This window comes from Polyodon spathula, chromosome 18 (genome assembly GCF_017654505.1).
Source record: "Polyodon spathula isolate WHYD16114869_AA chromosome 18, ASM1765450v1, whole genome shotgun sequence".
NCBI lineage: Eukaryota > Metazoa > Chordata > Actinopteri > Acipenseriformes > Polyodontidae > Polyodon > Polyodon spathula.
The window spans coordinates 23,791,116-23,803,346 of NC_054551.1; positions in this window are offsets into that span (position 1 = coordinate 23,791,116).

A 12,231-nucleotide genomic window follows, 5' to 3' on the forward strand; every position below is an offset into this window, starting at 1 on the left:
GCGGCAGGGAGGGAGTCCGCCCGCCAGGGACCCACCAGTAACCCGGAGCATTTGGTCCAGTTGATCCTGGCAGAGGACGCGGCAGAGTAGACGCTCTGGCAGCTCCGCATCCTCTCCAGATCGGCCGGATCCGAGGCCACCAGGAGCACGTCGTCGGCGTAAGCCGACAGGACCACCCTCGTGTCCGGCGCGCCGAGCGCCAACCCCGTGAGCCTCCCGCGAAGGAGGCAGAGGAAGGGCTCGATGCACAGCGCGTACAGTTGTCCGGACAGAGGGCAGCCCTGACGTACTCCTCTCCTGAAAGCGAGGGGCGCGGTCAGGGACCAGTTGACTTTGATCAAGCACTCGGCAGAGGCGTACAGCATCCGGAACAGGCCCACGAAGCGCGGCCCGAATCCGAATGCTCGCAGGGTTCCGAAGAGATATTCGTGATCCACCCGGTCGAACGCCTTCTCCTGATCCAGGGAGAGGAAGGCGACCGACCGACCGGTCCTCCTGCAGTAGTGCAGGAGGTCCCGAACCAGGAAGATGTTGTCGAAAATCGTCCGGTTCGGGACCGTGTAGGACTGGTCGGGGTGGATCACGTCTGCCAGCACGGACTTGAGCCTCAGGGAGGCGGCCTTGGCCACGATTTTGTAGTCCGTGCATAGCAGCGAGACCGGGCGCCAGTTCTTGAGGCTGCGCAGATCCCCTTTCTTGGGCAGGAGCGTGATAACAGCCCGCCTCATCGAAAGGGGCATCTCCCCGGTCTCGTAGGCTTCCGCCAGGACCCGCGCAAAGGCGGGCCCCAGCAAGTCCCAAAACTTCTTGTAGAACTCCACGGTCAGCCCGTCGATGCCCGGCGATTTGTTGTAGGGCATCTGACTGAGGGCGTCGGTGAGCTCGGCCAGGGTCAGGTGGCCCTCGAACTCGTCCCGCACGCCCCCGCTGACCGTGGGAAGCCCGTCCCACAGAACCCTGCACGCGTCGGAGTCGACGGGATCAGGAGAGAAGAGGGCAGAGTAGAAGGCCCTGGCCCTCTCGTTCACGCTCTCCGGATCCGTCAGAAGGGAGCCGTCCTCCGCCAGGAGGCAGGTGATGTTTTTACGGTCTCCCTTCTTTTTCTCCAACGCGTAGAAGAAGTGTGTGCTGCGGTCCATCTCCCGAAGGAACTGGACCCGCGAGCGCACAAACGCCCCCCGGGACCGCTGGAGCCGCAGGTCCCGCAGGGTGCTCTTCTTCTCCTCGTACGCGCTCTGCTCGAGTTGGTCCCCGCGAGCCAGGCGGCTCTCCAGACCGAGCAGCTCCCTTTCCAGCCGCTCGATCCGCGAGTCCCTCCGCCTGCTCGCGCCCCTCGTGTACTCCTGACAGAGGATCTTGATCTGCGCTTTCCCCACGTCCCACCACTGACGCCACGTGGGGAAGCGAGATCGCCTGCCGTGCCAGACCGTCCAAAAGTCCCGGAAAGACCGCTCAAAGCGCTCGTCCTCCAACAGGCTGTTGTTGAAGTGCCAGTAGGCAGCGGCGTGCCTAGCTGGCGCCACGGCCACCGTCACGACCACCAGGTTGTGGTCCGTGAACGGCGCCGGCCTGATGTCGGAGGAGCGAACGCAGTGAGCGTGGTTCCGCGAGACGTAGAACCTGTCGATCCGGGACTGGGACACCCGCCCCTCCCTCACCCGGGTGTAGGTGAAGGCTGAGGCGTCCGGGTGTTGCCACCGCCAGATGTCCACCAGAGAGAGCCGAGCGATCAGCTCTCTCAGGGCCGCCGACGAGAGCGGGTAGGGTTCCCGCCCCACCCGGTCCGCGGCCTCGAGGGTGCAGTTGAAGTCCCCCCCGAGGACCACGAGCTCGTCGGCGCCGATGGTGTTCAGGTGGGCGGACATCTGGCGGAAGAATTGAACCCTCGCCGGACCCGTGGACGGAGCGTACACGTTCAAGAGGTGAACGGTAGCGTCCCCGTCCCGGATCCGGTGGTGTAAGAGACGGCCCGGCACGACGTTGACCACATCGAGTACCGTCGGAACGAAGGACCCGGAGAAGAGCGTCGCCACCCCACAAGATGACTCGGTGAGGTGGCTAAACGACACTCTCCCCCCCCACTCTAGCAGCCAGTTGGCCTCGGCCTGCGGTGTCAAGTGGGTTTCCTGCAGGAAGCACACAGAGTAACCTCCCTTTTTCAGGTAGGAGATTACCTGGGCCCTGCGGAAATGGTCCTTGCACCCGTTAACATTGACGGTACTGATGGCATACATGGTCCTCTGTCAGGAGCGGCTGGCGACACTCACGGGAGACCCTGAGATCTCCCGAAGTTCACCAGCTGGTCGTGCAGCTTTCGGGCACGAATGTGCACGCACGTGCCCGAAGTCTTGCTGGCGTGGCCGGCCCTGAGGAAGGATCTCACAGAGTTTAGGACTCTCTCGAAATCCCCCCATTTGTCCAGGGCCAGCTGAACCTTATCCCTGCGGTGGGTGGTGGCCTCCAAGAAGTCCAGGAGCTCCGCCGCAGGGATGTTCGGAGAAGAGGCGGACAGAGCCTCCGAGCCCGCGCCGCACGCGGACTTCGACTCCTCCTCCCTCTCCTCCGGTTCTCCACCGCCCCCCTCGCGGTGAAGAAGCACAACGCACTCACGTTGGTGAGTGAGCGCGTTGCGTCTTATTTTGATTTTCACCGAGTCTCCCGGCGTCCCACCCCCGGGGGACGGCGCGGGAGACATCGGCGGAGGGACCCTCGCGGGCGTCGTCTGCACCCTGGATTTAGGGGGCGCAGACGGGCGCTCGACGCGCGCCGCCGAACCCGACGGCTTGGGTCCCTCTTTCGGGGGCCGAGGCACGGTCTCAGGCCCGTCCCCGACCCTCGGAGGGAGGGGATCTACCCTCTCGGGTTCTTCCCCGCCCTCGGCCGCGGCCACCGGCTCTTTCGGGGGCTCCTCCTGCGCCCCCTCGGTGACCGCGACGGAGACCGGCCCCTCGGCGGTGGGTCGGGGACCGGTCTCGCGGCTCCTTTGCGCTTCCGGGAGGGGATCTACCTCGAGGGCGGCGTCTTCTGCCCTCTCCGGTTCTTCCCCTCCTTTCCGCGCTCCGGCAGCCGACACGAGCGCGGGCTCCTCGGAGCCCGCCTCTGCCTCGGCGGGTGTTTCAACGCCCCCCTCCGCGGCGGTGCGAGAGCCGGAGCTCTCGTCCCCGCAAGAGAGGGACACCCGAGGCAGTTTTAATTCTTTCTCTGGGAGGGGCGTTTCCTCGCCCCCCTCCGGCCCCTCGGCGGGGGTCTCTTTCGTGGGCTCCCCGGGGCCCGAGTCCATCTCCTCGCCGGAGACGGCAGGACGAGGCGGGTCTTTCTCTGGGAGGGGCGTTTCCTCCCCCCCCTCCGGCCCCTCGGCGGGGGTCTCCAGGATGGGCTCCTTGGGAGCCGGCTCGGCCACGGGGGCCGAGACCGCCTCCACGCCAGAGAGAGGGACCCGGGGCGGATCTTTCTCCAGGAGGGGTGGTTCTTCACCCCCCTCCGGCTCCTCGGCTGGGGTCTCCCGCATTTCCGTGGAGCCCGCTTCTGCCTCGGGGGTTGGTTCGGCCGCCCCCTCTTCGGCAACACCGGGTTCTGGGCCCGTGTCGCGGTCGGAGGAGGACGGCGCCCGAGGCAGCCGCTCCGCGGGAGAACCCTCCTTCGCCCCCTCGGCGCTCCCCGCCGCGGCCGGCCCCTCGACGATGGAGTCGGGGCCGACGTCCGCGGTCTCTTGCGGCGCGGGGAGGGGAACCGCCTCGAGGGCTTCTTCCGGTCTCTCGGCGGTGGCTTCCTCCATGGGCTCCGCTTCTTCGGCGGAGCCCCGGACCGCCTCGGCAGGTGGATGTTTCTCCCCCTCTTTGGCATGACGAGGGCCGAGGCCCCCGTTGCCGGTGGAGGGGGGACGCCGAGGCGGGCGTTTGGGTTTCGGGGGGCTTTCTTTCGTCCCCCCGGGGACCCTCGCCAAGAGACCGGTTTTAGTGCACTTATGTGCACAGGTGGGGAAGAGGGCTTGTGCTTTCCTCTTCCCCCTTATGCCGCCAGAGAAGGTCCCCCGCCCCGTCGCGGCAGCGGGGAGCTCGCCTTCGGTGGCGTTTCTTTCCACCCGCTCGGGGAGGAGATGTTTTATTTTACGGGCGGCTTTGCCGCCCTGCCTCGCAGGGGGTTCCGGCGAGGGAGTCTCCTTTTCAGGAGCGCCCCCTGACCCGCCGCCAGACGACGAGGCGGCGGGTTTCGTCTCCCCCCGCTTGGCCTCCCCGGCGGACCCGGCCGCCGCCGCCTTCTTTTTGCTGCGGCCGGCGACCACGGTCCACCCGGCGGCTTTCTCCCCCGGCGCGCTTACGGTAGGCGCGGAGGGTCCGGCCGCCTCGGGGGCCTCCTCCCCCTTCCCCCCCTTTGATGTTACCGGGAGGGGGGCGGGTGTTGTCTTGCCCCCCTCCGCGGGCCTCTTTGAGGGCCCCGGGGGCGAGGTGGACTCGGAGGGGCGCGGTGCGGGCGCGGGTGGCTTTGCGCCCTGCTGGAGCTTGGGGCACCTCTTCTTCTGGTGCCCCAGCTCCTTGCAGTGGTAGCACCGCACCTCCTCCGATGAGTAAAAAATGACATAATTGGTCCCCTCGAAGGGGACCACGAAGCTGCCCTCCGCCACGTCCTGACCCGCCAGCTGAATGGTCACCTGGCGGCGGAATGATAAAATGTGGCGGAGGTGCTGGTCTTTGCAGCCTAGGGGGAGGGGGTGGATAGATGTCTTTATCTCCCCCAAGGCTTGCAAATGGGGCCTGAGCAGGTCGTCCTTCAAGAAAGGTGGCACGTTTGAAAGGACGACCCTAGTGCCCAGGCCCGCGAGCGGTTCGACGGGGATAAAAATCCCCGCCACCGCGAGACCCCTCTCGATTGCCGTGTTCGCGGCGGCCTCCGATTTTAGGAAAAATACGGCTTTCCCGTACATTTTAGAGGCCGCCACGATCGCCGATGGCCCCACCACCTTGGCCATGGCCTTGACAAAGCCCTCAATCGAGAGGGAGTCCTTCAGGAGGCACCGGACTCCGTGCCTCCTGGTAATGTTCTTAAAAGGTGCTGCACCTTCCGCTGCAGCCACCTTTGCCCACTTTATCGGGGCTTCTTGAGCTTGCCCGCTCATTTTTAAAATTTTTTATTTTTATTTATTTATTTAAACAAAAACAAAACAAAACAGACAGACTCACCCCTGCACTCCAATAGTGCAGGGGTGCGCAAAACAAAATAGGAAAAAAGGACTAAAGTTTTTTTTTTATTTATTTATTTATTTTTTTCAAAAAAAATGATTTTTTTTTTTTTTTTTTTTTTTTTTAAAAAAAAAAAACAAACACACACATGCACCCCTGCGCTCCAATAGCACAGGGGCACAAACAAAAATGAAAAATCAAAAAAAACCAAAGAAAGGATTTTTTTTTTTTTTTTTTTTTTTTAACTTATCCTGTTTTATTCCCCACCCAAGAAAATAAAACGAGATAAAATGAAAACAATATAAATAATCAAAATAAATAAATCCAGTTAAAGGTTTTCTTTTTTTTAAAAATAAAAACCTTCAACTAAAAAATATAATAAAAATAAGAAACAGGGCAGACAAAAGTGCCTGCCCTTCCCCTACTCTGCCCAAGGCAAGAGCAGGGGATTTTTAAAACAAAATGATTTTTAAAACAAAGTCAAAAACAGTTTTTTAAAACAAAAATGATTTTAAAATAAACTAGATAATGTGCTCTTAATTATAAAATCAAAAAGCACCTAAAATAAAAGTAAGAAACCAAAGTTAAAATTGAAAGAAGGAAAAAAATAAAAATCAACCAAAAGGAAAAAAATCCAAAATGGCCGCCCCCCTGCACTTACAATGCAAGTGCAGGGAGACAAACAAACCAAAACAAACAAACACTTATTTTAAAGAAAAGAACCGTTCAAAAATTAAAATTCTTCAACCAAAAGGTGCACCACTACTTTAGATAAATGAATAGAAACAAAAATTTTCCAAAATAAAACTTTAAACCACTGTTTTTTAAAGTTTTGCAAAAGGAGAAGCAGGAGCTCCACTCGTGGGTGACCTGCTCCAAACGACACAAAAGTAGGAGGAGTGGCAAACACTGTTGCAGCAGCAAAGGTCATTCAAAATGATCTAGACAAGATTCAGAACTGGGCAGACACATGGCAAATGACATTTAATAGAGAAAAGTGTAAGGTACTGCACGCAGGAAATAAAAATGTACATTATAAATATCATATGGGAGATACTGAAATTGGAGAAGGAATCTATGAAAAATACCTAGGAGTTTTTGTTGACTCAGAAATGTCTTCATCTAGACAATGTGGGGAAGCTATAAAAAAGGCTAACAAGATGCTCGGATACATTGTGAAAAGTGTTGAATTTAAATCAAGGGAAGTAATGTTAAAACTGTACAATGCACTAGTAAGACCTCATCTTGAATATTGTGTGCAGTTCTGGTCACCTCGCTATAAAAAAATATTGCTGCTCTAGAAAAAGTGCAAAGAAGAGCGACCAGAATTATTCCGGGCTTAAAAGGCATGTCATATGCAGACAGGCTAAAAGAATTGAATCTGTTCAGTCTTGAACAAAGAAGACTACGTGGCGACCTAATTCAAGCATTCAAAATTCTAAAAGGTATTGACAGTGTCGACCCAAGGGACTTTTTCAGCCTGAAAAAAAAAACAAGGACCAGGGGTCACAAATGGAGTTTAGACAAAGGGGCATTCAGAACAGAAAATAGGAGGCACTTTTTTACACAGAGAATTGTGAGGGTCTGGAATCAACTCCCCAGTAATGTTGTTGAAGCTGACACCCTGGGATCCTTCAAGAAGCTGCTTGATGAGATTTTGGGATCAATAAGCTACTAACAATCAAACGAGCAAGATGGGCCGAATGGCCTCCTCTCGTTTGTAAACTTTCTTATGTTCTTGTGTTCTTATGACAGTAGCCCTCCACATCATTGCGCCTCCAGCCAGTGATAGCCCTGCTGTAGCCGTCGCAGCGTCTTGTGCACCCCAAAGTGTCCCGTGCCAGGGGTTCTGTACACAGCGGACAAGACCTGGTTCTGGAGAGGACGAGGAACTACCAGCTGCCATCGCTTCTCTCGGGTGACGGGTTCTAGCTAGCGGCATTACAAGACTCCCTCTCTGATGGCTAGCCCAGGCCACTGGGAACACAGCACTCTGGTGGTTGGTGAGCAGTCGGAGAAATCTTGCCAGCGGGGTCGCGTGTCTTGCGCAAACCAGGGAAACAAAGGTTACAGGTCTGGGTCCCAATCCTGTTGCGCTCATCAATCTGAGGGAGAGACTATAGAGAGCTCTTGGTATGCAGGCAGGGGGATGAGGCACTTGCCGCAGTTGTCCCCCTTGTGGTCCCGTTGCTCTCTGGTCAGGCAGGTACTTCAGGTGCACGGGGATGGCGTGATAAGGCATGAGATTCTGGGATCAATAAGCTACTAACAACCAAACGAGCAAGATGGGCTGAATTGCCTCCTCTCGATTGTAAACTTTCTTATGTTCTTATGCTAATCAATTATTCAATTGGAGTCTCGGTACAACTGCACGTGAATTAATGAAGTGCAATTCCTTGTGCTCACATATTATTACATTTTACCTGCACGTGAAGTGCTGTGCAATCATCGTGCCTAAATACAAATATACATTTTAAACACTTGTGTGCATAAACCATAATATATCCCATGTACCAAATACAATTCGCCAACATTATCACACTACACGCAACATACAGCACAGAAATACACACAGGGGCGGAGCAACATTGCCACAGGTACACACACACACACAAGTAGTATTGGAAATAAAAAGAAAAACAATAAACTAGATACTAAACGGCAAAGGTTTCGACTTGATTAATAAGCTACAAGTCAGTATTTGCTATTTAGTTATTCTGGTATTCTACAAAGTTATTTAACACAGTGGTCCAAATCATGTAACCTACCATCTATCTTAATTTAATCTGTAAAGCATATTTTGCCAATGTGTTGATTCCAATGTAATGTAAGGCATATTTACTATATATTCATTATTTATTCCTGAAAGATAAATGTATTTTTATTGGGCATATATGGAATCACAATTAGACAATAATTGAAAAGATTAATGTAAATAAATGAAATTTACTGTTTCCAATTGAAGCTAGCGTTCACTGAACTAACAGGAGCACCGCAGCTCCCAGGTCGTGTTAAAATGATTTTAAAAATTGCTATACAACGGTATAGTCTACTCTGAGCACCGTGTAAATTGGAAACGTACTTGTATTATTTGTAGGAAACAAAACTGTATCAAGTTCTTATCTAAAAAATGTCCTACAAGTTTTCCATTAACCTTGAGAACTTGGAACGAATTCATCCAAAACTTAATTTTGCTTGCGCAGGAAAGCCCACCAGCACTCAATGCTTTGTTTGTGGTTGGTTGAACCATACAGGAAACTTTACTGTGCAAATTCATCTTCATGGTAAGATCTCATAAATCTTTGCATGTTCTCTATTTTCAGTTCCCAAATCTGCACACATTCGCTTGGAAAACCCCATTCTTAATTTCACATCCTCCATAAAAAGAACTTGCTACTATGGCCAGATCACTGTTAGTTGTATATGCTTCTAACCAAATAATATGTCTAGAATATCCATCGATTGTTCCGTTAATTCAGATTCCGTAGGGCTTCAGTTTATCATAGGAATCAAGGTGCCATAGAAATCCAGGATCTGAGTTGTGGTATGTTCTCCTCCTAAACTGAACTCCTTGGGAGTCAATAATATTAAGCAACTGTCTAACGCCGTTCTAGCTGACAACAAATACATATTGAATGCATTTCAAGTGCATTAATCATTTCTCCTGCTTTCGCCGATTCAGTCTTGTACTTCTCAAGTACCGTCTAAGTGTTCTAATGCTTATAATAATTCCATCCAAGTATGCTAAACATTCCAAAATCTCCTTATGGTGAAGGCCTAATCCAAAATAAAATCGAATTTTTGTTCACCAAATCCACCATGAGTCTCTTCTAATTTCTGAGGTTTTGTGATATTTTAGTGAGATGTTGCATTCGTCTGGGTGATGTTGGAAGTGTTTGTATCCGATTTCTGTTTCCGTTTGTATGAGATCACTATTTTGTTATAAGAAAATAATTATATTATTTTAACTAAATAACTGTATAGTTTTAATAAAATAACTATACTGTTTTAAGGAAATAATTATATCCTTTTAACAAAATAACTATATAATTTTAATGGAATAACGATATCATTTTAATGGAAAATTATTATTTCATTATAACAAAATAGTTATATCGTTTTAATGATAGATATGCAGATTATTTTTTTTTTTTAACATGCTCTATGTGGCAGCAATAGCTTCCGTAAGAATCATCAGTGAATTCACAATAATCTGAAATGACATAAAAAATAGTGTTGAAAAAAGTGCTGCATGTTTTTTTTTTTAGATTTTTTATGGTACTGAAATCCTACATAGTTTATCATTCCCATTAGGGTTTTTATACTAATTTAGTAATTGTAATTGTTTAGGTTTACTATTGTGGTTTGGGTGTTTGCCCTATCTAGACAGTATAGCAAAACTTATTATGGAAATTTAATCAATTGTGTATGCCAGTGGACTTTTAATAGGTATGGCCTCAATCACTACAGTGCATTATATTTAGGGTTTCCGGTTTTCAACATATACAAAAGAAAAAAAAAATTGGCAGGTACTTATCAGCACTTTCAGGACCATGAAACAGGTAAAATTGGTTAAAAAAACAACCCTCCTACCCATGTTCCACAATAGAAACTGGTAACAATCAGTATATAGAAACACTTTGCAATGTAATATTAACAGCAAAACAAAACATGTTATATTTGCAGCACTAGTTGAAGGCATTTACTGGCCTGAAATCAAACCTAGGCCAATTGAAGGAATCGCGGAAAATAAATGCTGCACTGCACAGTGAGTTTGTCAACTCTGCCGAAATCAAAGAAACGCCCAACTTAAAAACATCAAAACTCCCTTTAACACCAACACAGTTTTAAAATGAATAATGCTTTGGTTGTATTAAATAAACACATATTCTTCCAAGCTGGCACTACATTGAGAATCATGTGTGTAACAACAACAAACCCGATACAAACTGACGCGGGAAGCCTTCTTGCACGCATTCTTGCTCAGTAGGGCATGTTGGGAAGTGGAGTTGAAAATAAAAACAAGTGGATATTCTGCTTTTATCCATTTTATAAAATACATGCAGGTAACTTGAACATTAAATTAGGCAGGTATTTATCGGCGAAAAATGTTTTTTGTTATCGAAAACCAAAACTTATGTTCAAAATGTTATTTATTTATTTAGTACATTTTAATAGATGGTAAATGTGTATTCATTTTTAATGATTCTACTAAACAGAAAGACATTTACTGTATCAAAGAATCCCAAACAAACAGTTTATGTCGAGCATGTAATGAATATTAACCTGACTCCAGAACTGTGTTCCTTTTATTTTGTATTTTGTTTAAACTGTTTGTTTATTTATTTTTTCTTAAAAAGCTGAGCGCTCTTGCATTCAGTTTAGCCTGTACATTCATTGTTATTGTTGCATTTCCTGGTCTGACGTCACCACCCACACTCACCACTCTAGCCATCTATGATAAGGACACAGAACACATAAAAGGTGAATACATATAGATCCCACTGCAAACCACTTTTAAAGAAAATACGTAATAAAAAGAAAAAGGAAGACATATGAAATTCTAAAGCAGGGGTGCTAATGCTTTTATCATAAATAAATATTTTAACTTGCTTAAATGCATTTTTTTTAGAAAGATTGTTTGTTAAACTGTCAGAAATTGTGTATTTTGGTCTTTTTCATGTTAATTAGTGGTTAATGTTCACTGAATTCTTGTAGTTACAGTGTTTTCTTGAATTATCGTTTATTAAGTGTAGGATGACAATACTTTTGTCTGCAATTGTAATTTCCAATATCACCATGATAAAAGTGAATTATAATTGAAGCACTCTCTTATCCACGCCAGTAGGGTCTGGACCCTGTTCACATTAGAAGTATGGATTGCAATCTGCATCATATAAAAATGTTTTGTATGGTTACTGTTTCAAGTTACCCTCCAAGTGTATTCTTTTTTCTTCTTTTTTTAGATCACATTTAGGAATATCCTTTTGGGAGACAGCTTAAATGTTTTTTCTATGCTCTTTGTCCTTTTTCTAAACTTCCTTTCAGATGATGACCTGCAATGTTTACAAGTCTAGGTCACTGTTGCAGTAGTGTTTACATTCACCTGTGTGGAAATTCAAATTTGGGAGAATGCCTCACTGTTGAGGTCATTGACTTTCAGTTTCTTGCCACCAAAAAAAAAAAAAAAAAGATAATTTGGTTGTTTGTAAAGTTAGCCAATGTGTTTGTGAGTGGCATTCTTTAGGAAGAAGTATCAATGTGATTATGCAGCTTTAAAATAATCATATTACTGATATGTATTCTTTTTTAATGTATCACCTGTCCAGATTTTACTAAACAGAATGGCATTTACTGTATCAAAGAAACCCTAACAAACAGTTTATGTCGAACATGTAATGAATACTAACGTGTCTCTAGAACTGTTTACAATCTATTGGAGTGTAGACAGTGGGAGGTTCAGGTATCCATTATAGAGGAGTACGTGGCATGACTAAGTTTTTTCTCTAATATTTTCTTCCAAAATAATTTTTATAATAGTTATAATGGAACATGGTTTGATAAAAGGCATTTTTACATATGGTATGTATGTATGTGTGTACTATACTATGCACTGAATATATCTTAGATTTATTGATTTTAGAAAACAATTAATTTTAGTTTTGTAATTAACAGGTTTTGTTCTCATTCCACAGATGCATTATGTTATTCTGTGAATTAAAGAAATATGGTTATTTTAAACTGAAAATAATGGAGGGAATGAAAATGCCTTTAAATGTATTGTAAAGAATCATCTGGTCAGAAAAAAGACATATACTGTATTACCTGTACAGTGAGATAATGCATAGGGGTCTTTAAACTCTGAGCCTAATTACAACCCTCCCCTTAAGTTTACTGATATCTGGTGGTGGTAAAAGGGGACAACAAAACTAACAAACTGTTAAAAAGGAAAATATTTCACTGGTGTTTCAGGGACACCGCTGGCAAGAGAAGGGAATGAGGGGGTACAAATTGGCCTTTAGTTTGTATTAAGTAAACTCATTTGTTTAAAACT